Source organism: Rhinolophus ferrumequinum, chromosome 2, assembly GCF_004115265.2.
Source record: "Rhinolophus ferrumequinum isolate MPI-CBG mRhiFer1 chromosome 2, mRhiFer1_v1.p, whole genome shotgun sequence".
In the NCBI taxonomy this organism is placed as follows: Eukaryota; Metazoa; Chordata; class Mammalia; order Chiroptera; family Rhinolophidae; genus Rhinolophus; species Rhinolophus ferrumequinum.
In genome coordinates, this window is record NC_046285.1 from 79,260,893 (window position 1) to 79,288,873 (window position 27,981).

Sequence of the window (27,981 nt, forward strand, 5' to 3'; positions counted from 1 at the left end):
GAAGCTGAGCGCCTGAGGGAGGAACGCCAGTGAGACTCGATTTGCTCTTTCCCCGGCAGGAGCTCACCGTGGTGCTGTCCAAATTTCTCAGACTGAAGGTGTTTAGGAATATACAAACGGCAGCATCCTTTTCCCTTCCGTGAATGGTAGTGCGGATTCGTATCCAAAAACTACTTAGAAAACATAATTACTCCCCCCAATAACACTGATTTTAAGAGATTTCTGTAGCTTAAATGTATTAATGTAGCTGCTGTACAGGAAAATATTAAATAAAAATTCAAAACAACTTATATTTACTTCCATATTATAAACCGATCATCAGATAAAGATTATAATTTAGAAAACCTCAGCTGGTTTTATCATTATCAATCCAGTGATAGAATAGGTATTATTTCTACCTTATAAGTGACAAAACATGAGGATCTGAATAATTAGGTGACTGGTTGAAGGGCGTACAACTAGTAAGCAGCTGAGTGAGATATAGATGGTTAGAACCCAAGTTACCTGGCGTCAGTTCTTGACCTGATGCTGGTCACACCATACTCTCAGCCTGACTGGCGTGGGTCTCTTTGTAAGCCAGGTCCCTTTATAAGCAGTTTCCAGCGTGAATGGGGTGCAGGTAGATTCTGGTCCATTCTGGGGATAGTTTGTGCCTCTCACACTGGCAGGTGAGCTTAACCTTGCAGTTCACGTTGTCTTCATTATGTATCGTCAAAAAATGGGAATCGGTCTTTTCTACAGCCACAGTTTCACAAAAAGCACTGAGTTCCAGGGAAGGTGGAGAAGGTTTCTTACATGGCATTTAAAATTTCTCCAGTGAAATGACGTGATGTTTGAGATTCTGAGATTTGCTTTAAAATAATCCAGGAGGAAGCATAGGGGAAAGCGTATCAATGGCATAGGAATGGCCATAAATATGTAGGAAATGGCACATACGCACAGAAGATAAGAATGGCTTTATAAATGAACGTTGAAGTTTAATGACGAGTACATAAGGGTTCATTATATGATTTCCTCTACTTTTGTATGTTTGGAATTTTATAGAATAAAAAGTGAATAAATCAACAAACAACTACAGAAATAAGTAACATTAAGACTTGATCCTGGGGGAAATTTTAAGTATCTAAATTTTGAAGAACGTAACTAACTAGGGTAGGGTCACTTGTTTAATACATAGACCTTAAAAGGTAATCACTCAAATGCGATAGATGCTTATTTCTCTCTAACGAAATAATTCGTCTGGAAGGATAGAGGCCCTGCTTCCTAAAGTCATTGAGGTAACTCAGCCAGACTTTCTGTCATCTTTAACATTTGGCTTCCAAGGCCACTCTGCTTGTCACCATCCTGGCCCATGAGAAGGAAGAAAGGAACATGACAACCATTCTCTTGAAAGCACAGTCCAGAAGGGTACATATTACTTCTGCTGCATTTCATTAACAAGAGCTTAGCTGCATAGGGGACTGGCGTTGTGTCTCATAGCTGGACAGGCATGACCACGTTCCAGCTTCTGTGGGAGAAAGAAAGAACAAATTTTGGTTGAAAGCTACCTGTTTCTGCTACAACAATCTAGTAGACAGCATTTAACAATTTATCATAAAGCTTATGAAACTCAAAATTCTAGGCTTCTCACTTGCCTGGGCCTCTGCCAAGGTCCTGTGAAGGTTCTGTATTAGTTACCAGTTTCTATATAACAAATTACTCCAAAACTTACCAGCTTAAAACAATAACCTTATCATCTCAGTTTCTGAGTCTGAAATCTGGGATGGCTTCTCTGTGTGGTTCTGCCTCAGAATATCTCATGACATTGTAGCCAAGGCTGCAATTATTTAAAGGCTTGACCAGAGCTGGAGGATCCATTTCCAAAATGGCTCATTTACATGGCTGTGGGCTGGAGGCCTCAGTTTCTCACCACGTGGGCTTCTCCACAGGACTGTCTGAGGATTTTCACAACATGGTAGCTGGATTCCCCAGAGGGAATGATCCAAGAGAGAACGAGGTAAAAATCATAATGTCTTTTATAACCTAACCTCCGAAGTGACATCACCTCTGTTATATTCTATTGGTCTCACAGACCAATCCCGATGTAATGTGGGAGAGGACTTATAGAATACCAGGAGGCAAGAATACCAGGAGACAGGGATAATTGGGGGAAATCTGCATAACGGGAGGCTGGCCACCACCAGGCACCAGCAAGATGTTCCCACGTTTTATAGCATTGGCAAAAGTAAGACATTTTTATATTCTTTTTTTAAATGACCCCACACACACAATTATATAAGCTTTTGGCTTACATAATGTGAATCCTTTTCTTATATGACCTTGCTTGACAGTTTTAAAAATGTTTTAGAACTTGGTAAAACTATTCCACAAACCAAAGTCATAACTAAATTCTGAAGGGAATGAAGTACTTTTTCAAAATGTGTTTATTTTGATTACTGTTAGTTTTATCTAGTTTGTTCACTGCTGATTTATTGTCAGTGCTAGGTGAGAAGTTAGGAGATCTGCATTCCAATCCAGATTCTACTTCTAACAAACTGGGTGACCTTCCTTTCATAAGACACAGCCTGCTTTCTGGGCTGGCTTCTTTGTCAATATAGTGAGGGATTGCATTGGCTAATCTATACAGGTTTTCCATCCAGTTCTTTAAAAGTCTGTGATTTCATGGTATATCTCTCTATGCCACAAGTTTCTCATCCCTAAAATGGGGATAACAGTATCGACTTCATAGAGCTTTAGTGATGATTAAATGAGGCAGCCTACACACAGTGCCTAGCATATACCTGGCGAGCAGTGCATGCCCCGTAAATATTAGCCATTCTTGTTAGTTTATGCCTGAAAACCAACAACCCTCAAAAAGCCTACTTTGAATGCTTTTATATAATACCATTACGGTAATTTCAGTTGTCATCTTAGACGATTGTATATGTTTTTATAAATTGGTAAAAGATACTATGAATTCATAACAAGGATGTGGAACAACTGGCCTGCTCCAACATTTATTGATGGGAGTATGAACTGGTATAATGACTTTGGTAAAACATTTAATAATATATCCACTTAAGCAAAACTTATGCATATCCTATCATAAAACATATCCTCTTCTGGCTATCTACCCCACATCAATTACGGTTTATGTCCACCAAAAGACACAGATAAGAATATTTATAATAGCTTTGTTATAATAGTCCAAACTTGAAACAACCCAAATGTCTTTTGACAGTAGAATCGATAAAGTACAATATAGTCACACAATGGAATGAATATAGTAACAAAAAAAGAACACAACTCACCAACATAATGTTGAGTCAAAGAAGCCACTTCATTATGTGGAGTTCAAACTGAGGCAAAATAGTCTGGGATAAGAGGTCAGAGCTGATTACCTTGAGAGGATACTGATTGGAAGAGGGGTGAGAGAGCCTTCTGGGGTGCGGGATGTGTTCCACATGCTGATCTGAGCAGTGGTAACAGTGGTGACACAGGTAAACGCGTATGTAAAAATCAGGCAACCTTTAGATTTAAGATTTCTGCATTTTATTATAAGTTGTACTTCAATAAAATATTTTTTGTGTTGGTAATGGTATAGAGAAACACACTGCCTGCATCATTGCTGTAGGACAAGAGCCTTGACCATGAATTAGATTCCTGCAACTCTGTTCCATTTTAACTAAATCTTTGACAGTTATGGTCACTAGGCAGTAGTTAGTGAACAATTAATTATTACCCCTTTATCATATACTACTTTATTAATTGTGTCAACTGTTCATCCATTTCATAAATATTTAAGTGCCAAGTACTCTGCTGAGTGATCGGGCTATTACCAATGAACAAAATAGACATAGCTTCCGCCTCCCCAGAGTTAGGTGTATCAGGGCAAGACAGAAGAGTAAATCAGGAGTTATAATTGCACATCACAAATGTATTACATGGAAGTGGAAGGTACTTGCCTGCTATTGGAGAACAAGGCAGAGGCAACAACCCAGAAGGGAAAGACCTGCTGAAGAAAATTGTATCTAAGTTGAAATAAGTTCCTTTAGAACAAGACTAGCATGCTGTTCCACAAGCCAAAGACCTCAGAATATGCCCTACTCTCATATTTCATACGGCTAGACATAAAGTGTGCTGGAGAGGAAGCCAGGAATGCAATAAATGGAGCTAGAGAAGCCAACCCATGGAAGACCCTGCAAACGCTGTGGGTTAAGATGTTATTCTATGGACAGGGAAAAGACATGCGTTGGCATGTGTTCTGGATGTATGGGCCTGTCTTCAACGTGAAGAATGAACCTAGGAGGCAAGATTGGAGGAAGAAACTGGTTAGGAGGCTGTTGCAATAAATAGGCTGGAGATGATGGTATCTAACACCGAGGCAGTCGAGCTGAACAGAGAGCTACTTGGGAAGTAGAAATGGTAGTACTTGAAGGCTGGTTGGCTAAGCAAAGGCAGTTTAGACTGAAGGTTGACATTCAGTTTCTGGCTCGAGCAATCCGGTTGATGGCAGTGTCATTGACCAGGATAAGGAACAAAATGAGTAGTTTGCTAGTCTGAGGGATGTGGATGAGGGGAGAGGAGGATGCCAATGAGTGCTGTCCTGTCAGTCTCGCCTTTCCATGGAAGCAGCGGTATTCAGAATGCAGTTGATGCTTAGGAGAGGTAACTGCCCTGAATAAATACATTTGGAAGTCAGCATTATACAGAAATTAATTAAAGCCATAGGAGTAGAAAAATCTAAAATCACCCCCTGATTAATATGTAGTTAGAAAAGAAGCAGATTTGGTGTAGAACGCTGAGGAATAGTCATCTTTACATGATCAGCAGCAGAGAAAGAAGATCCCTCAATGGATACTGAGGTGGAACAGCAGGAAAAGAAGGAAACCAGAAGATAAAGAAAGGGAGAGGTTTTGAAAAGTGTTAGGTGGCCATCAGGGTCATATGCTGCCAAAAGGTTCCATTGAGGAAGTCGTGGTAATTCTTAACAAAAACAGTAGCAGACGAGGTAAATGCCCAATTTCCGTGGTTAAGGACTAAAATGGGAGGGGAGGGAGTTATTGTGTCTAATTCTCAAACATCCACTGCCCCTTCTGAAATTGGGGACTCCTATTCCCCTTGCAATTGACTTGTTCAGAAACATAGATTAGTGCACTAATTTTAGACAACAGAGTACACTCTCACTAGTTTAAGCAGAAAGGGATTCCTTACAGGGTATTGGTTAGTTTACAGGATGTCTGGGAAGGCCAAGGAACCATGCTTGGTTATTGCATAATCATTGACAACATAGCCGGGAGAAAGGCCCAACCACCTCCTAGGAACTTTTCAGCAATTCTATCCTGCTGCCATCGTCTGCTGCTTCATACCCATGAATCCAGGATCTGGTCACTAGAATCTCTACAACAGCTGCAGGAGAAAAACCAAAAGCCTCTCCAGCTGTGCTTGCCAGAGAACCATGTGGCCTCTGCCTTATGACGCTCACTTCTGCCTGTGAAGTCTGCCTGGCAGAAAACATGAGTACCCCTTGTTATACTTTAAGCAAGTCTTGGAAATATAGTCCTTAGCTTTCCAGTTTCTAAAGCCCAGACATGCTACAGTGGATTGAAAAGGTATGGAATGAACCAATCAGCGATATTTTCACTGTCCATCCCTTTGGCTATTCAGCATTCATTCATCCTTCTCCCCACACTTAAAATTTCAAACCACAAATTGCAACATGTCCCCCTTCCTCTCATAATGCAATTATTTCTTGGTAAAAGTTACATTCATTCTTCCTCTCCGAGACACAGAATCTCATCAATAACTTCATTTACCTTTGGTTAATAATTTTTCCTCCTCTGGTTAAATCATAGCTCAGTATTAATATCTTGAAATCTGTGGATTAAGTTGTGAGGTTAACTACAAAAAGAAAGGGCAAGGGTAAAAAGAACAGAGCAAGGAAGAAAATAAGGATAGCTATTATAGGCCATGAGGCTCTGTGTGTGTGTGTGTGTGTGTGTGTGTGTGTGTGTGTGTGTGTGTGTGTGTGTGATGGAATATTACTCAGCAATAAAAAAGAATGAAATTTTGCCATTTGCGACAACATGGGTGGACCTGGAAGGTATTATGCTTAGTGAAATAAGTCAGAGAAAGACAAATACCTTATGATTCTACTTATACAAGTATGTGGAATCTAAAAGAACAAAACAAATAAAACAAAACAGAAACAGATTCATAGAAAGAGAGGTCAAACTGATGGTTGTCAGAGGGGAAAAGAGTATAAATAAGGAATGATCCCTGCTTTCCAGGTATTTACAGACAGATATGTAGAAAAGTACCCAATAAAACAGAACAATGTAAAACCAATCTGTAACACGCATTGTGCTATGATAGTGAAGAAGAAACAATCCTGGGCATATCAGGAAAGCTTTCCCTGAAAAAAATACATTGAAGCTAAGTTTTGAAAGATGATTAGAATTTTAGAGAAGAAAAAGAGATAAAAAAGCAGCTTTCAGGTTGAGGAAAACAGCATGAGCAAAGGCCTGAAAGCATGAATATACATTGCAAGTTTGGAAAGATGGTCACCAGTCAGTGAGATAAGAACATAGTGTGTATAAATATGCTTATGGGAGCAGAGTAACAAAGGAATGGGCCGATCATATTGCCTGAGGTATTCATGGGGAAGCCACTGAAAGCGTGTGATCAGGAAGAAACAGGTTCCATTCATGTTTCAGGAAGATGTCATGTTCAGGTAGTATGATAACAGAAAGATCACAAGCTTTAAAGTTTAGCAGACCTAAATTTGAATCTTGTCTTCTACTCACTAGCAGTGTCATTTGGGGCAAGTCATTTAACTTCTCTGTTTCTTATTTTCATCATGTCACACAAGAGTTGGCAAATGAAAGCACTCAGTATTTGCATGTCACTCACTAGAGACTACATAAATTATAGTTATTATTCTTTTTATGGTAATGGTGAGGGTGTATTAACAAATTAGGATATTGGATACATAAGCCAGTTCAGGGACTGATGTAGAGTCTGGGTGAGAAGTAATGGAGACCCAAAATAAGTAATGACTGTTGGAATATTAATGACAGAACATGAGATATTGATATCTAGTGGGTAGAAAATCCTATGTGCACAACAGCTCTCAACAACAAAGAATTATCAGCCCAAAAGTTCAGTAGGGCCAAGGGTTGAGAAACTTGTATTAATGGGAAGAGATCAAAGAACAAGTTGTACGACCTTTCCTCAATTATTTTTAAATTATGAAATATTTAAAACATACTTAATCTATAATAAACACTCACAAACTTACTACCAAAATTTAAGAGAAATTCATACTATGGCTCCTCTGCATCAAAGAGAAAGAGGTGGATGACCCAAAGGTCTGGATGATCCTTGAGAAACACTCTAGCTCTCGGCGACTGAGAATCAGTTGTACATGATGGAAGAATACTTAAAATATCTTCAAATAAAACTTCTTCATTCCTCCTTCACAGAACTTTAAAATGGAAAGTTTCCAAAAGGAACAATTTATTAAATTAAAAGTGAGAATTTTCTCTTTGGCTCATTAAGCAATATTAACAAATAACGTTAGGATAGCATAATAGTATACAGAAAAGAAAGAAAAATTGCAACATGCTATCATGAAAACTTTCAATAAATGGGGCATAACATTTCATGGAGACTTTGCCTAAAAGGAATCAAACAGGAGGACCCAACCTAGTCTTATAAACCCCTCACAGTTCCATCAAAACCTGACATTGGTGAAAGATTCAGTCTTCATATGGGCATGACCTCAAGTCTGCATATTCCACTGCACGTGATTTCTCCCAAAAAATGCCACAAATATAAATGATAAAAATTAAGTGACACTTTCAGGATTTTAGTTAACATTAATGCTTCTAAGCTAAGTCGAGAAATACGGACACAGAGAGGTCAGACACCAGCTAAGGGACTGCTCCTGTACTCGGGTTGATTCAAATTCACACCACAGCAAATTTATAAGACTCATTCTTGGGCACATAGTAGTACAAATGTAAAATCTGCACATGTCAAAGATCCATTGTACATCTACTAAATCAGAATACCCACCATGACTCCCTTCTTTAATCCATGCCTCAGATCTTATTGTACTCACATGCATTCATATAACATGCCTTTTTAATCCAGAAGGATTTGGCCTCCTCAAGCAGAATTTTATGTGGATTACTTTATGTCTGTAGTTTAACATGACCACGTAACTCTCTAAAGCTGTAGTGTCCAATACACTAGCCAGTAGGCACATAGGTTACCGAGTACATGAGTGTCTTTAGTTGCACTGTCGTGGCTGGCTTGATGTCCTGAATCGATTCAAAACATTTATCTTTCATGATCATTTTGACTTTCGGGAAGAGGCAGAAGTCACCTGGTGCCAGATATAGTGAATAAGGTGGATGAGGACACACCGTAATGTTTTTATTTGACAGAAATTGCTGTACCAGAAGTGATGTGTGACATGGAGCATTGTCATGATGGAGGATGAAGTAAAGACACTTACGAAAGAGGACTTCCAGAACGGCTTCAGAAAGTGGCAAGAATGATGGGATAAGTATGTTTGAAGCGAGGGAGAGTATTCTGAGGGGGGATGAATGGCAATGTGTCTTTTACTGTAATATATTTTTTTAAATTTAAACATTCACCGTATTTGTTTGTTCACACCTTGTTTGTGATACCTGGAGGCAAAAGGAAAAATTATACGGATTCTTAAAGCAAAAGTCATACTTGATTAGACATTTTTGGCAGGTAAATAATTACATGTGGGAAGAGGAAGCTATAATGTATTTTCTCAAAAAGTTTTGACCAAATTACATGCTGAAAGGCAGTAATAAATGGTTGGGAAAAGAGTGTGTCAGAAATCCATTTTACTCAAGGATAGATGTATTTGTTATCTATTACTGCATAACAATATTACTATAAACTTAGTGACTTAAACCAATACACACTTGTCTCAGTGTTTGTGAGTTACGTGTTCGGGTGCAGCTTAGGTGGCTCCTCTGCAAGAATGCAATCAAAATGTTCACCAGAGCTGGATTTCCATCTGAGACTCAACTGGGAAGGATCTGCTTCTGTATTCACTCTCAGACTGAGATCCTCCGTTTCGTGCTAGCTGTTGGCTGGAGGCTGCCCTCAGTTCCTTGGTACATGGTCTTCTCCTTAGGGAAGCTCACAACACAGCAGCTTGTTTCTTTAAAGCCAGTAAGATAAAATATCTCAGCAAGACAGATGCTATGTTATCATCTTAGTAAGTTGTATCCATGTAACCAAGTATATACCATCATCTTTGCTGGGTTCTTCTGAATAGAAGAAAATCGCAGGTCCCACCCACACTCAAGGACAGGGGACTGCAGAAGGACATAAATACCAGGATGTAGAGATCGCGGGCCCACCTTAATGTCTGTCCTACACAATAGGGAACTGACTTAAGGATAAAAACCAGGGGGAGATGTCACAATGTTGTCCCAAAAAAATCTGTGTTAGGACCATTTTAGTTAATAATTTTCATATGATCTAGAAGAAAGGAAAAATAAAATTTCTCAGCTTTCCAGTAGAAATAAAGTTCTAGATAGTAAGATGTCATGATGTTGCAAACAAGTCAAGACTGGCCAGTGGAAATCACACGCAGCAACAGGACCAACGTCATTGGCAGGCAACAGGTGACTTGCACCTGAGAACCAGGACGCAGGAGTGGTAACTGGAACAGTCCTGGTGGACTCTAAGGGCAAGACAAGGTGTCTCCCTGCAGGAGCATCAGATAGCGCTGCCCAAAGAGGTCAGCCACAGCAGAGGAACGCGTACTGGCCAGCCCCACGGCAAGAGAGAAGTGCGTGCTGAGGGCTCTCTTCTCAGAGAGTCAAAGAATCTTCAAGTGAAAGGCCAGACAAGGCACATAGACTCTGTGATTGCTTTAAAAAGAGAGAGAAGGAGAGAAAAGCATTTGTATTTGACTCAACAATTCAGGGGTATCTAATGTGTATAAAACTAACTAGGCCATAGTATATGGTTATCAAAGCTCAGGACAGATAACTAATGGATTAATTTCTTACAGATTGAGTTGATAAAAGATGTACTTTAATACCAAATATCCCATAAACTAAAGCTAAAGTATAGTGTGTTTTAGTGAGTATCTGCCCTAATTTGTTTTCAGTAAATATTTATTGAGTAGTAATAATATATTTGTATTCTATATAAATATAAGAAATATTTATTGTGCTAGGAAATGCTCTAGGTGCTTGGAAAACGATGTGAAGAAAAAAAACAGGTAAGGTCTCTGCTCTCATGGAGCTTATAATAGTGGGAAAGATGGACATTGAATGAATAATTATACAAATAACCATATAATTATTACCAGTGACAAAAATAGAGTGCTTTGAGAAAAATACAACACAGGAATCCAATGTAGCCTGCAGGGTCAGGATTAAAGAAAAAGTGACATTCAAGCTAAGATCTAAAGGATGAGTTTCCCCAGCAAGAGGTGGAGAAAGTCCAGGGAGCAGAGGAAACAACACATGAGAAGGTCCTGAGATGGGAAGGAGATGGAAGAACACTGAAGGAGGAAGAATCCCAAAATGGCAGAAAAATGGTGACCAAGAGCTCAAAATGACAGTAGCAATCAGGTAGGACCTGATAGACCATATTAAGGATTTTAAAATTTTACCTTCAGAGCAATGAGAAGCCACTGAAAGATTTTAAGCGGAGAAATTAGTGCTATGGTCTGAATGTTTATGCTCCCCATCCCCAAATATCATCATCTTTGAATCCTAAGCCACAAAGATGATGACATTAAGAGATAGGGTTTGGGGAGGTGATTACATCATGAGACTCCATCTTCTTATAACAGAGGCTCCAGAGAGATCCCTAGCTCCTCAACCCTGTGAGGAGGACACAGCAAGAAGGCCCCACTCTGAACCAGGAAGAGGGCTCTCACCAGCCCCTGAATCTGCCGGCGCCTTGATCTTGGACCTCCCAGCCACCAGAGCTGTGAGCAATACCTTTTTTTGTTGTTTATAAGCGACTCAGTCTGTGCTATATGTTTGTTATAGCGATCCAGACTTTTGAGGATTGGATTGGAGAAGTGGCAAGTGTGGGTATGGAGTGGCCAGTGATAAAGTTTTCACAGTTGTCCAGAGAGATACAATAGTGGCTTGGACCAATGATAATGGAGATGGAAACAAGTGGACAAATTCAACAAATATTTTGAAGGTAGAAAGGTCACTTCTTGGACATGAAGTACCCTTCACAGGAAGATGGAATTTTCAAGCATGACAACTAGGTTTCCGGCGTGAGCAATTGGGTGGACAGAGTCACCATTTACTGATAAAGGGAACAACTAGATGGGAATAGATTTGGGGAGAAGTTCCAGAGGCTTCATTTAAAATATGTGAGATGCTCCTTCTCTTGCTATGGTGATGATGGTGATGATGATGGTGACGATGATAGAGTGTAGTGATTAGGTAACAACTGAAGCACATGATTTTTGCTTTTCAACATAAAGTTGCCTTAAGAGTTAGGAGGTAGAAGCAGACGGCATTGTTAAAGAGCAACCTGTGAACTATTCTGACAAATTATTTCTGAACAGGAATGCTGATGACACAATCTTAGTTTAGCAATAGTCCCCCTTAATCACCTCGAGCATGTCAGTACTAGGCAAACCGAGCACCCCCGCTTGACTAATCTTAACTGTACTGATAGTCGCTACTAGAAAGGAAAACCTTTGGAATTAGAACCAAACAACTTTTTCAGAGTTCATAGGACATACATTAAAATCATGAATGCTCAAACATTTCTCTTCTGAATATAACAAAGCACATTTCTGAGCTCTTGTCCAATTACTAGAGGGTAGCAGGCAACTTTTTCTCTAACTTATTCTGCCAACATTATCATGTTTCACCACCAAGATGGTGTCCAGATTGTGAATGTATCTTTTGAATTAATATTTCCTAAAATGTATTTGATCAGGTGTGTGTTGCTTTTCCCCATGTTGGCTGACCTCCCCCAAGTCAAACATTGTGAGGCTGCTAGAAATGGCACTGTATCTTATCCAAATTTGAACCATAGTGGATATTTAATGAATGTTTGTTGGATAAAAAAAAAATGAGTGTTTATTGTGTGGATTGTAAAATGCTGTTAAGATCAATAACGGCTCTTTAAAAATTCAGAAACATGGCAGGTGAATTCATTATAGATAAGTGTTAAGATAAATGCACTGGAAAAAAAAAGTCAGCTCACACTAATGAAATATTGGGCCCTGAGCTATGAAAATACAAGCCAAAAAAATCTAGAATATAAATAACTTGTTTACAAAAAGTATCTATACTATGTTCTCTTTAGAATAGTAGCTTAATGCAATGAACTGTAAAGGGAGAATATATTCACCACGATTTTAGAAATGAGTATTCAGATATCACAGAGAAGCAAGTATTGACCATGAAAAGACAAGGAATTTCTTACATGGAAAAAAAGATCAAATAGCAGTGAATAATACAAAGATAAAACATTTACTATTAGGTTTATAAAAATAGAAAATGGATTTATCTTGAAAACATCTATCTGTTCGGAAATTCCTATTGTACCAAAGGTAACAATTACTTTAAACAGTCATTCAAATTCTGTGACATTGAGGGAGGAAAAATATTCCATAAACTATAAATTAAAATTAAATTGTTTCAAATCTCTGATGAATGTTTCACTTATTGTCATTTGTTTCCATAGTTTGGTTTCTTTAGCATTGTTAAATTGTAACCTGAGGGGTACCTATTCAGTGATCCACAACAGGGCATTCCAATTTTTATTGTGCAATCATTTATAAACCTTGGATCGTGTCCACTTTACAAGTAAGCAACACCAATTATGACTCTTAGGAAACCAAAGCTGTGTAGCTCTTTCCAACAGTGTTGAGGCTTATAGCCCAACATGTTGTTTTTTTAAGTCTTTGAAGACAAAGATTGAGTTGCAAAGGATTAATTCACTACCTGCTCATCAACCTCAGCTTCAGAAACTATTGTCGTTTTCAGAGGGAAACTTGAAGATTGCGGAACAGATCTGGGAGATTTGGTTTTTACAGGATAAGCTCCTACGGTTTGATTTTTCTCTAGGTATTTTTACCACCGGCATGTATTATCTTACAATAAACAACAGCAATGTTAAAAACAAAGAAAGTTAGCTACATTTTAAAAAAACTAAATAAGTGTGTGTTTTTTGTATCTATCTTAAACATAGTGCTTTCCCCAAAGTTCCTTGAAACTTACTGACATTCTTACTATAAAATTATCTATTATGTTATGTAAAAACAAAGCTAAATCTCTATATAGTCAATAGTAAGGAGTTAATTCTCTGTATTCTCAGAGTTATGATACCACAAATAAACTGGACTCTTCAAAATTCAAATCCCTTTTTAATCAAATATTTTCATCCCACCCCAACAACTTTTTCTTAAAACTGTTTAGAAGAAATCAAATGGGCTGAGTTGAATTGAGTTAAACTGTCTCTGATTTCCTAACCTTCAAGTTCCAATGAATGTGTCATGTGCAGTGAAAATGCATTCTGGACAAGTCACGGAAGGATTCAGTAAATGGGTAAGAAAGGGCTGGCTACATAAGGCATCGAGGTTAAGGTGCTAGGAAACAAAGCAGGCAGAATTCACCTGGGGTCCAGGCACCCTGGACATGAGCCCCAGATAATTGGCTAATGTCATCTGTGGCTCAGTTGTATTAGTAAATTAAATTATTAATGAACCGTGGGCAAAGAGATCTGGGTCACTTCCATTTCCATTCCTGCTGAGGTAGGCCCATGTAGGGCTCCAAAGTCCAGATCCGAAATCGTTTTGGAGAAATCCAAATCAGAACATGGGACTTCCATATTCCTCAAAATCTGGTTTAAAAAATGTTCTTTTCCTTCGGCTCTATGTTGGTTCATAGAAATGGAACCAACTTAAAAACTTTAAGTTTATGGACAACTTAAAAACAACTTGCTGACAAAGCCATCTTTTTTCCTTCAAGACTCTACAACATTTATTTAACTTGATTTTTTTGTGCAAAAAAATGTTAGGGGTAGGAAAATTTTCCAGAATGAGCTATACTAGAATACACAACCTCTGTATATAGTCCAAATATCTCTTCAATTAGCCTTAATATTTCATGTTTGTGGTTTTCAAACAGGGCAGGATGGGCTTCAGCTGTGTCCTACAGTTTGCAAAATCTACCACAGTGATTTGAATATATCTAGTCTGCATCTACCCACCTCCAGTGTACACACACACACACACACACACACACACACACACACACATCACACACATCAGGATCTATGTCACTATATATCAGATTTTATTCTATTTCATTATAGTGCCTTCTCAGGGTGAAACAACTCTTCTAAGACCAACTGAACAGATTTTATTAAGCTTAATTTTTCTTGAGTTGTATTAGGAAAACAATAGTCACATTCAATACACATTTTAAAATTACACGTGTTCTCCCACCCTGAGAATCATTGTTCTAAGTTTGCCATTCAATTCTGCTAACAGCATTCTTTTCTTACACACATTCCTCACACTTTTATGATGGCAAAATTCTAATTTATAATAATGCAATGTGACATTCCAAATGATTGCTCTAATAAATTTTGGGTGAGTTTCTATATAAGTATAATGTCTCCATAATATCTTGTGACATTTACTGCCACTTAATAAATTCACTTTTATCATTGTGGCTTCTAAAAAAAGTTTTACTTAATTTTTCACAGAGTCACATTTAATGTAGTAAATCACCACAGTTTTTGGATTGAAATATAGGACCTGATATTTAAATTATACTTCTCTACTGAAGCAGTCACAAAATTATAAAATAAAAATTTCATATTTTTATTTTAATAAAATAATCATTTTACTAAAATCTTTCGACAACATGTACTATTTGAAAATATTTTAAAGCCATTTTTAAAAGTAAAGACATTCAGCTTCTTTACGAATGAACCTGCAGGCAGCTGCCACGGAAGGACTATTGTGTGGTACTCAGCATACAATACGAACCCTGGAGTCAGGCTCTAGATTGGGAACCTAAACTCCACTACTTTATTGACCAGTTCTTCCTTGAGTTCTGTCATTTCCTTTTTGAATTCTAATTTATTTTGCTCTTTCATTTCTTATATAATCTTCCTACTGTATTTTACCTCATTTTGAAATGATAGAATGCTTCAAATCTGCTTTTTGAGTGCACCTTTTTGGTATGCTTTTATTGTTATTTTACTTCCTATTTTTCTTTATAACAACTTGCACGGAATCTGACCTTGATATTGTTCTGTTGCTCATTTTTATGTGAATTTAGTTTTCCTGGACTTTAAGAAGGAAGCTTGGTTCAGGTAGCTTTTATAACTTTGTTGAAAATATGGCAGCTTGCTTTCAGAGGTTTTCTGACTGTTACCCTCTCCTGGATCTTCTCTTATCTTCTTCACTGCCTCTGTCCTGTGGAATTTTGCTTGTGCTCCCAACCATTTCTCCGAAGTGAGGCCCCAGCCTCAAAGTTAGTTTTCAGAGTTAGTTTGAGAGTATGGGATTAAACCACTCTGGCCCCAGTAGGCCTTCCCTTGAGATCCTCAGTTTCCTAGTCACCTAAGCTGTGTCACCTTGGACAAATTGCTCTGCCTCTCTGTGCCTCATTTGCCCATTTATAAAATTACAAAATGTAATAGGATAATGAGTTTTCATTCAAGGTGGTTAAAACATTGTTTGACCCTCAATGATCACTTTTTGAATGTTTGTTTAATAAGTAAAATATCTATCTGCACTTTATGAACTCATCTTTAAATTGTAGAAGCTTTCAGGTCAATTTATCACACTACCCCAAACCTTCAGTGTCTCAGGAAGTCTATGTAAGTGTTAACTGTAGTTAAAGCTTTAATTTACCCAATCAACATACCTCACACTATTTTGGGTATTAACAGAAGATTCAAGAGAAAGGAAAGCTGTTCATTGTTATCCTAAGAACACAAATGCCCTTGTCTCTGGTGCTGAGTCATTTCTCATCACATCTGTTTCATTTTTATCCCTCCCTGGGCTCTCTAAGAACTTAGAGGTAACTTTATTTGCATATAATCAAATAGGACTTCTCAACACCTGGTACCATTAGCAAAGGTGGCAAAAAATCTTTTTAGAAAAACCCTGGAAAAATTTTTTTAAGTCCAGAGCATTTTAAAAGGTTTTTGAATTTTGCATTTTTTTATAGCTTATGATTTACTGCTGTAAATTTCTATTATCTAAGAGTATGCCACATCTTTAACCTGTTGGATCATATTTCTTTCCTTTTTAAGTAACTTTTCTTTAAAACATATGAATACCCAAAAAAGCTAACCAACCAGATTTTTGGAATTCAGGTTGATAAAAACTATTTTTCTGCATCAACCTACGATTTATCTAGAAAAATATGACCAAAAAAGAAAAAAAGTATATGTCGGGGGAACTCATTACCACTAACTGTAATGTGTGATCTTGGTTTGAATCCTGGACCAGAAAATTTTTTCTTCTTTTTCTATAAAGGAAGTGGTTGGGAATATTGATGAAATTTAAATAATGTTTATAAATAACAATTTTGTATTAATTTTCCTGATTTAATAATTATACTGTGATTATATAAGGGAATGAACTTAAAATATCTAGGGTAAAGAGGCATCATGCCTGCAACTTACTTTCAAAGAAAGAGTCCAGAGAAAGAGAGGATGTGAAAGCAAATGTGGTAAAATGGTAACATTTGGGACTGTGCGTGAAGGAATTTTTTGTACTATTCTCTTAGTAAAAGCCTGAAATTGTTTCATAATAAAAATGTTTTTTAGAAGTTGGGGGTTAAGAACAGAAAGATAGCAAGATTAATGTCCCCGAGGGTCTCTGAGCACTTAACGGCATTGCTGAACGCGACACGTGGAAAGCAAAAACCTTATTTTAAAAGAAAAGTCGAGGGCTTAGAATGCCTCAAATATTCAGCTAGGGAGGCCAATACGCAACTGCTCCCTAGAAGATACTCACTCTGACAGGTACACTGACGTTTGATTCAAGCTGCCGTCCCATATTAGCATAATCAATGCTATCCTAGTGAGCAAATAACTCAGGCCAAGGCCATTAGAAATAACAGGCGCAGATCGGCAAAGATGAATTGCATTATTATGCTCAGTTAGCATGTGGGGCAATCATGGCGCTTGTCATCTGTTGGTGGGATTTAGATTGGTATAATCGAGTCTAATCTTTTTGAGGAGCAAGTCAAATAGGATGGATCATGTTTTAAATGTTCATACACTTTGACTCAGCAATTCTACTTCTAGAAATTTAACCTGAGGTAATATTGGGGCAAGTGAACAAAGATGTTTATTCCAGGACATTTACTCTGTGACAGCAAAGAACAGGAGGTATTATATGTCCACCAGTAGAGTATATATTCGTCAGCCATCAAAAAGTATGAGATAGGGGCAGCCGGATGGCTCCACTGGTTAGAGGGCAAGCTCTCAACAACAAGGTTGCCGGTTCAATTCCCACATGGGATGGTGGGCTGCTTCCCCTGTAACTAATGATTGAAAACAGCAACTGGACTTGGAGCTGAGCTGCGCCCTCCACTATATTGAAGGACAATGACATGGAGCAGATCGGCCCTGGAGAAACACACTGTTCCCCAATGTTCCCCAATAAAATTTATTTTTTTTAAAAAAGTATGAGATAAATGACAGAGAGCAGTATCCCTAATATAGTGAATGAAAAATCTAGTATGTCAGTCTACTATGTATAGTATGATCCTATGTACGAGTATATTTACATTACTTATTTACATTTAAAATAGAAATATGACACAGGCGATTTTTTTTTTCTTATTTCATTGGGGAATATTGGGGAACAGTGTGTTTCTCCAGGGCCCATCAGCTCCAAGTCATTGTCCTTCAATCTAGTTGTGGAGGGCGCAGCTCAGCTCCAAGTCCAGTTGCCGTTTTCAATCTTTAGTTGCAGGGAGTGCAGCCCACCATCCCATGTGGGAATCGAACCAGCAACCCTGTTGTTCAGGGCCCGTGCTCTAACCAACTGAGCCACCCGGCCGCCCCACAGGCGATTTTCTCAAATATTGAAGGAACATATGCGAAAAAAGAAAAGTTGTCTGTAGATGGTGACAATTAAGTTCACAAACTTATAACAACGATGTTGCTGTTTCTGATATCAGAGAGATTATTCACTATGAATTTGTACCAACTGGACAAACAGTTAACCAGGTTTACTATTTGGAAGTGCTGAAAAGGCTGTGTGAAAAAGTTAGACAAAAACAACCTGAACTTTTCGCCAACAATTCATGGCCCTTGCATCATGACAATGCACCAGTTCACACAGCACTGTCTGTGAGGGAGTTTTTAGTCAGTAAACAAGTAACTGTATTAGAACATCCTCCTTACTCACCGGATCTGGCCCCCAATGACTTCTTTCTTTACCCAAAGATAAAGGAAATATTGAAAGGAAGACATTTGGATGATATTCAGGACATCAAGGGTAATATGACACCAGCTCTGATGGCCATTCCAGAAAAAGAGTTCCAAAATTGCTTTGAAGGGTGGACTAGGTGCTGGCATCAGTGCACAGCTTCCCAAGGGGAGTACTTCAAAGGTGACCGTAGTGATATTCAGCAGTGAGGTATGTAGCACTTTTTCTAGGATGAGTTCGTGAACTTAGTTGTCCATACATTGCATTATCCATGGCAGACTACATAATTCGCAAGGCCCAGTACAAAATGAAAATATGAAGCCCCTCTTAAAAAATTAAGAATTTGAAGATGATGACAGCAGAGTGTGAAACCAAGTGTGTGGCTCTTCTAAGTGCAGGGCCCTGTGCAACCATATAGGTTGCATGTCCATGAAGCTGGGCGTGTCTATGTATTACACTATACAGTGAGATGTGTGCTACACTATCCTTTACGTTACGCAACCAAGTAAATGCTAGCATATACACTACACTAAGTGGGAGGGTATGGATAGGTGGATGGAAATATACATGTTGTCTATCCTCCCACCCACCCCCACACACAGTCTGTTATTTTGGGTATTATAAGGGAAATACTTTGTGATAATTGCAACCCAAAGTGTGTTTAAAGTATTCCTAAAAGGACCAAGCACATTAAGAATGCTAAAATTAGAGACGTGCCAGTGTAACCTTTGGATCACTTCGCATGCCACAAGAGTGCCTCCAAGAGGACTGACAGATTCAGTGAGGATGCAGACATGTGCCGCTCTCAACAGAGATTTCTGGGGCAAATTTTAATTGCTTTTAAAGATGTTTCATGACAATGACTATCGGGACAGATAAATGATAGGTAATTTTTCCCCCTCCTTTTATGTGGCAAGTAGAAGTATATAAGAAGAAAATAAGAATAAAAATTATAAACAGAAATTTCCTATCTCTAGAACTTGAATAGCTGTTCTAGGCCACCTAAGCATCAATAAATATTTTTCTACTGCTCTTAAATGGTTCTATGATATCCTTGAATATCCGAATATTACCAGTCATTACTTGACTTAATCTGTCTGTCTACAAGTTAAATGTTTCCTCGGTTGCTTCTATTTATAAGTAGAACTAAAAACCTGGGAAGTCTAATTTGGGATCTGCATGGTAGCTTATGTTCTGCCATGTAGAACATCAAGGTTTGATTAGGCAGATCTTAGGGTTGTAGCCAAAAGGCAAGAGAACAAGACATTCTAATATCTAATGGGCTCTAAATAAGATAGTCTTAACACTTATCAGGCTCTGATTCTTGTTAGTTATGAGGACAGCAACTTTTAACAGGGCCTAATGAGTGTTGGGATAAGCACGCAGGATTTTCAGCATTCAAATGACTAAGGAAGAAATGAGAAAAACATTAAAAGATTTGTTGTTATTCTTTTGAAGTTCCTCATAGGGTAATCAGTGGTGACTAAGTCTAAATGACACACCAGGAGCTATAGACCTTTGACTTCATAGGCATCTGGAAAATCTGTTAAAACTATTTGAGAAGTTCTCCAAGAGACTTCAGGGTTTTGTATAACATAGTGACAGAACTATAAATAGAAAGCTGATAAATCCTACGAGGCGTTGTGTATTTCAAGACTACTCTCTATGCCTTAAAAGTGTTCAATCTTGTACTTTTTAAAAATTCATTTTTCAGAATTATATGTGTATAATTCTGTATACGTCGTGTAAATCTGTATACGTCGTACTATATGTCACATATAATCTATTCTCAGTAATAGGGACAAACAACTAATAAATATATCAGTTTTACTTATATGTGATTATCCAAGGAAGTCATCTGTCTTAGGACCTCAGTTCTGTCTTCATTAAAATTATTAAAATCACTCATAGTCATCAGATTTAATTTTCACCAGTCTCACTAGCTCTACTATTCTCAAATTTCAAAACAGGACCCATAATCCAGGTGTAAAATATTACTGAAGGGAAGCACCTAACATTTCCATAAGTGCAAAAACAAAAAACAAAAAAAAGAGCTCTATTTAATGCATTTGTCTTTTGTTATCTCCATAGATACTTAATTGCTTCTACCTTAAATATTACAGTGACTTTTTCGTTTAAAAGATATTATATGCATACATATGTTTGACATGAAGAACTTTCTAATGATATCCTCTAAAGACTGAACGGGCTATTATTCAAGAAATACTGAGTTCCTCAATAATGAATGTGTTATAGTTGATGAGAATTTTTTAAGTGCGAATTCAAGCACAAAATAGGTGGTGGAACCAGGTAACATGTGCTCTTTTCCAACTGAGACATCAGGGAATATGAAACATTTTTTACAGGTCTTGAATGGAGCAGAGGAGAATGCAAAGGAGGCAAATGAGAGTGACACCATAAAGATATCCTATTTATTCAATACAATATCTCATTGATTGAACATGGAACACAGCAGAAAAGGATGAAGAATCAAAAACACAAAATTTTCAGCTCAAGAAATGAGGTAGAGTAGCACCATTAATAGCAATGTGAAAGAATTAGGAGTTAACAGGTTTTTCTTTTTTCATTGTTTTGATTGTGAAGGCATCCCCTCTGAACAGGGTCACTAAAAATAGAGAAGTTAACTCTGCATTTCTGTTTTGTTTGTCGATGTCAGAGATGGTTCCAGGAGATCAGCCCCGATGGGGCAGGAGACCCCACTCCTGGTTGCATCTGTAAAGGCATGGCCAGGAGGGAGAGGCTGGTAGAGGGAAACCAGAATGCCTGGCAAATGGGCTGGAGTTCAGGAGCAAAGGGAAAACAGTTAATGGAGACATGTTCTGCCTCTTTGGAAATTGACTCAAGAACTGGGACAGGCCTGAGCTTTCAAGGAGCTAGGGAAGGCAGTGGCAGAGGATATGAACTTTAAGCTAACAACACAGAACTCAGAACAGACTTCACAGAATGGAGCCAGTCTTTTAGGAGAATGTCATCAGGAAAATGGTACTTAAAAAAACTCAAGAAAAAAACTAGAGGCAGAAAGGGACCCAGGAAAATATTGCAAAAATAAATCTATTCAGAAAGTAAAATGGAATTGGATATTATTGACCTTCAAATTCTGTCCTTGAAGTATATATTATTTGGTACATTTTTTCCGAGTAAGAGCTATATAAGCATTATTTTAATTTGCAGTACTTTGAAATTTTGCATGACATATCACCATGTATCACTGTGATGCCTAGTTATCTTTATTTTAGCTCTGTCCTTATCTTAGGCTGCAACCATCTTCTAAGAGATCAGATCTAGTAGTTCTTAATGTTGCAGGAACCAGTACCATCAACATCAAGTGAGCACTTGTTAGAAATTCAAATCTTCAGATGATATCCCAGACTTACTAAATCAGAAATTTTGGGGATGGAGTCCACCAGTTTGGGTGATTCAGTCTTGCACGCGGTTCTAATGCACTCTAAAGTTGAGAACTACTGCCTCGGGCATTGCAGAACTGCACCTCTTTAGAGCCTGTTTAGGAAAAAACACTCTTCTGTTTTCTGTTTGTTCACAGCACTACTCTCGCTTCTGATCACCAGATGTGTACTGCAGTATCTTCCCCACACCAAACAATTCTGCACCCACCAACTGGCTGTCCTCCAATTTAACTCAGCTTTGATACTACAGGAGAGAGCGTCAGATCCCACAGGTTGAGGGCTCCTCACCCCACTTCAGACATCAATCACAAGTTCAGGTTGTCACCTGTGCTTTTGACTGACCAACTGTAAATTGGAGGTTCAATTCCTTGGGTTCAATTAATTTGCTCAACCAGCTCACAGAACTTGGAAAAAGTTTACTCACTGGATTACGGGTTTATTATGAAAGGATAATAACACAGAAATAGCCAGATAGAAGAGATGCATGGGGCAAGGTAATGGAGAAAGGGGGCATTGAAGTTCCATGTCCTACTCAGGCTCACCACACTCAGCACCTCCACGTGTCCACTAAATGGAAGCTCTCCAAACCTGTCTTTTTTGGGTTTTTATGGAGGCTTCATTATGAAGGCATGATTGATTAAATCGTTGGCCATTGATTCAACCTCCAATCCCTTTCCCTTCCCCAGATGTCAGAGTGGGGGTAGGGCTAAAAGTTCTAACCCTCTAATTACATAGCTACTTCCCCTGGCAACCAGACCCCCTATCCTTAGGGACTTTCCAAAAGTCATCACATTAACATAAACTCAGATGTAGTTGAAAGGGGTTTATTATGAATAACAAAGGACACCCAATTTCATTCTGGAACTATTTCAGAAGGTGAAAAATAAAGATGCCCCTATAACTCAGGAAATTACAAAGGCTTTAGGTGTTTCATGCCAGGAAACGTGGAGGAAGACCAAATATCTATTTCTTTATATAAATCACAGTATCACTGAGGTCCAGCTGTGGTATAGGCCAGGGAGACAACATGAGTGTTTTGTCTGTTCAGGCTGCTATAACGAAATAACATAAAAAAAAAAAAATACCATAAACCGGGTAGCTTATAAACAACAGAAATTTATTTCTCATAGTTCTACAGGCTGGGAAGTCTAAGATCAAAGCTGATTTGGTGCCTGGTAAGCACTCACTTCCTCATAGACTGCCGTTTTTTCACTGTAACTTCATTTGGAAAAAGGATGAGGGAGCTCTCTGGGGCCTCTTTTATAAGGGTACAGATCCCACTCATGAGGGCTCCACCTTCATGACCTAATTACCTCCCAAAGGGCACACCTCCAAACACCATCATATCGGGTGTGAGGTTTCAACATGTGAATTTGGGGTGGGGGGAAGACACAAACATTCAGCCCATAGCAATGGTCAACTAGAAATGGTGGAGGTTTGGCAGCTAGTCAGATCTGGAATCAAACTGGGGCTCCAGCACTTGTTAATTGTGTAAGGTCTTGAGCAAGTTGCTTTTCCTCTTTGAACCTCAGGTTCCTCACATAGAAAATGGAAATAATAACAACTACCTTGAAAGGTTACTATGAAAACTGAAATTTATGTACCTACAAGGTAATCAGTAGTACTGGCTCCGGTGTCAGGCCCAGTTCAAACACCAGCTGTTTACTGTGTGATTTTGGGCAAATTACTAAACCTCTCTGTGCTTCAAATTTCTCATCTGTCAAGTGGGTAATAATATAATTTAATAATATAATTGTTGTGAGGGTTCAATGAGTTAATATATATCAATTGCTTAGAAGATTGCCTATCACATAATTGCTCAATAATTATTATCTGTTTATAATAGTAGGTAAAGTATGAACTGGCCATGGAATTCTAAGTGTAAGGAACGATGTAATTTTTGTAACTTCATCATCTAACACAATTCCTGGTTATCTGCTACATAATAGAAATACAAATAGTAACAAAGACAATGGATGTGCTCCTCCTGACCAAAGTTGTAAATCCAAATATTTTCCTCATAGAAATATTGCCACATATTGTAACTAGGTTCTATGACATTCTTCTAAGTACCTTATAGATTAAGTAAGGTCTAACCTGAAACATCTAGCCACTAATTATGACCAAGTTTTTGTGCACCTATTTCAAAGAACTAACCTGTAAACAAACTTTTGGCATACTACCCATTTGTAAGTCACTATACTCAGTTGATGCTATTAACACAGAATTTAACTGAGGAGGCATAGTGATCTTTCCAGGCTCACTGATTTCAAGGTTCCAAATAGTGTTCTGTTATACTTATCAGTCTCAAAGTTCCCACTACTTCCCCACTCCCCAAGTTCCTCAAATTGTTAGCCGAATGAAATTTTTTTTTTTAAGGAACACTTATTAACATCTAGTTCTGGGGAACTCTCTGTTTGAGTACACTGCTCTAAGTCATATGATCAGTCTCTTTGACTACTTGGCCTCTTAAGTTGCTCCTTCTGTGGTATTTATATTTTAAAAATTAAAAACGAAGAGTATATATTCTTTCATTTTCCAATAGTTTAGGCCCAAGTAAAAAGCAAGTGAAAAAAGCTTTAGGAAATCTATGCATGTTTGCCTGGCGGCAATATAAATAGATATCAACCAATAATCAGTGATGTATACACATGAATTATAAGTTTTTGTCCAATTAATTAGTTAAAACTAAGCTTAAAAAAACTAAGTCGAAGAAAAACCAAGTGGCTCATTTCTCTCCATCAAATTAATATTAACAGCTAGCCTTTTAAATCATCATCTTTTACCATTCAGGGACTTCAGTCAAAATATTCTTTTCCAGGCTCCTCAAGTTGTAAGTCAGAAACGTTTTCTCAATAAAGAGGAATAAATGAAATCCCCCAATACCTGATCAACTATAATTTCCTAAGAAAATTAAGGTTCATTGTAGTACTAAAGGTCCAATGTTTTTCTCTTATAAAAAAGAACCAGTTATAAAAAACACAAATTACATTTTAGTTAGGATTTAGCAACATGTAAAATTGCTTGTTTCAGCAAATAATACCTAGTTTTGCTCAAGAAATCACACAGAATTCTCCAAACAGTAACAGAAACTATATGATTCATAGTTTAAAGAGAGATTCCACAATCTTCGATTTAATGTATCATGAGAATACTCTAAACTGCTTAAATGAAATAATTATCAATTATAATTCTTTTTGAAATTACATTTGATCAACTAAAACCCTGTGTAAAGCTTCACAAATCCTCACAAATCTCTCTTGCAGAACAGAGAAAGTTTCTTTATTCAGAAAGTAACTCTAAGAGAATTTCATGACACATTGAAAGCAATTATCTCCATAATATTTTAGACTTTTCCTATACTGAAGTACTAACAAGGCAGGATATTAAGTTACCTGATATTGAATATCGTCTTTGAAAACAGGTCTCATATATAAGCATACCTCCTTTTATCGCTTTTCACTTTATTTTGCTTCATAGATGTTGCATTCTTCACAAATTGAAGGCAAGACACTCTACCAGAAAAAATGATTACGACTTTGTTTATTGCGATTGGCTTCATTACAGTGGTCTGGAACCAAATCCACAATATCTCCGAGGTATGCCTGTATAGGTTTTATAGTGTTTGGTTATATTTCATAACTATATTTCAACACAAAAAACATTTGTTAAACAGTCTATGTTAAAATAGACTATTGATGGTATCGATGGCTGCATTTTACTACTTTCTTAGTTCAACAAGTTAAATTTATTAAATCTCCTAACTACAGCTAGAGCTACCATATATTGCCAATTAGGTTACCAATGTGCATTTAGAGCTATTACCAACTGCTTTTCCCCTCTGATGAATTATTTATCTCCTATCTGGGAACAACTGGGAGCACAGATACTAAACATGTAAACTGGATGGCAATGGACAGTGATCATTTCAAATGAAACATTTAGGCCAGCAAACAGACTACCTAAGCATTATAATTAAGGAAATTGTTCATTTTAGCAGTGTGTCACGACTACTTTTAAACATGTGGGGGGCTTGCCCTGAAACCTATGTCTGATCTATTCCCTGACTCTTAATCCTGGAATGAACATGATACCAAATTAAGAATTTTTAGAAGGAACCCAATGTAAATTAGAAACAATAAGAACTCAATCCATATTTTTAATGAAGAAGTGTTAGCTTGTTTTTAAACTTATGGAATATGCACCCAAAGTAGCTTGGATTCAGGTCCTGCATTTGTCAAATAGCCACTGAGAGTCGATAACGTTCCAGGTACTACTAGGTGCTGGGTATGTAGAGAATGAAAGAAATATGGTCCGTGACTTCAGAGAGCTTATTGTCTAAAAAGGAAGACAGACAGACATTAAACAAATAAAAACAAGACTGAAATTACAAATTGTGGTTATTTCCTGTTTGTACTGCATCTTTCTCAATGGGTAACTGTGATCACACCCTTCTTTTAGGAGTATTCTGCAGAGAACCTCCAGTTGTTTAATCATCAGAGACAATCAGTTGTAGCTGGGAGACATGAAGACATTTAATGGTAGATAATTGCATAACCTTTATCAAGAGAGCTATCATGGAATTTATTCCAAAAAGTACAAAATATTCATCTATACATGCATTATAGGGTGGAAATTCACCAGTAATTTGTTGTCTTGAATTCTGCTCATGACAAAAATCCATGTTGATGGAAAAACAAATGTATTTCAGATTTTCAACTGAATTTTCTTATCCTAAACACATTTGGAAAAAAATCAGTGCATTAGTGTGCAATGTTATTTCAATTAAATGATTCTTTGGGTTATAAAGATTTATAATGAACTTCATCATTTAAATTTAAAATCGACACTGAATTTACATTTAAGTTAACCTTCAGCATGTATTATTTCCAAGTACAGCTTCTGTTTGCCTAGGCAGATCAAAAAATACAAAATATTGAGGACTTTAAAGGTGTTATTCCCATTTTAAACGTTTTATCTCTGCATATTGTTCTAGTCAAAAATATACCAGTAAGGAAGTGGGAGGGAAGGAGAGGAGTAAAAGTTCCCAAAGGAGTTTGAATCAGGGACTTCTTCCCCTACCTCACCAAATTTAAACACATCCAAAGCTTCTACACACACACACACACACACACACACACACACTTTCTTTCAGACCTCAGTTGCTGCTGACTACTTCATGTTTTTCCTGCACATTTGAGGTGCTATTAAATATACTTGTAAACAATTTCCTTCTCCGTTTTTCTGAAATATCTGAATACGTTCTTTTGTAGCTGGTCTTATTTCTGCCCCTGGCAATAACATTTCTGATAAAGATGTTTATCCTTGGAATTCATTTCCTTTCTCAACAGAGTTACAATACTACTACTTTACTGTGTCAGGTGCCACGGTCCCCGCCTTACAGAATTTAGGACTTTGTGGCCAAGCAGCTTCTTTAACTTTCTATGACGAAACACCTAGGAGGTGATATCTTCACAAGATCCTTAGCGCTTCCCAAGTTCCTACCTGTTGCGGGGACTTGGTCAGAAGGGTTGAATCAGATTTGTCTAATGCGTCCTTTTCCTTTTCCACCCATGGTTCCCTCCCGCTTTCCGCTGAGCCTCCGGAACGCGTCACCCCAGCCAGTCCAGGCCCCAGGGCCCGGCAGGAACTCCCCGCAGTGGAAACAGAGCTAGGTGGGCACAAGGGGGTGTCCCGACCCGGGATGGAACCGAGGCGCAGCTCCCACTTCCTTTAGCAAAGACAGCGGAGCGCGCAAGTAACGCCTGGGGGAGAGGGCGCACTTGAGAAGAAAAGAACTTAGTTTAGGCTTCCATCCACGACCCCAGATGTCTGGGGCGGCCCCTACAACTGGAGTAAACCAAGTCGTTCCCTGCCTTCTCTTTCCCCTTCCCACCTCCCCTCAAATCTAATTCTCTTTCGCTTCCTCCCCCTAGCTCCGGGGGCACGTGGTCCCTCCCGGCCCTGCTCCGTCTCCGCCGATGCCCACCCCTCCCAGCCTTCCGGGTCTCTAACCCCTTCCTCCCCGCGTCGCTTGCTTTCCTTTTCGTTCGCTCTTCCGCCCCCGCTCTCCATCATCCTTTCTGATTGGTCGAGCTTGGTTGGCCAATCGGCGAG

General features: G+C 38.2%; 1 long non-coding RNA gene across 4 annotated transcripts; it reads right to left on the minus strand.

The window, feature by feature from the left end:
- Positions 1 to 455: 455 nt before the first annotated feature.
- On the minus strand, positions 456 to 27,880 carry LOC117013328 (uncharacterized). 4 transcript variants are annotated; one of them, XR_004421313.1, is made up of 5 exons: positions 27,370 to 27,880; positions 26,506 to 26,598; positions 26,070 to 26,202; positions 25,308 to 25,469; positions 456 to 1,507 (listed from the first exon to the last, which is right to left on the minus strand). It is a non-coding gene; the product is annotated as an uncharacterized LOC117013328 (long non-coding RNA). The 4 variants fall into 4 exon arrangements; XR_004421311.1 differs by having other exon boundaries at positions 25,260 to 25,469; XR_004421312.1 differs by lacking the exon at positions 456 to 1,507 and adding an exon at positions 21,635 to 22,916.
- Positions 27,881 to 27,981: the final 101 nt, after the last annotated feature.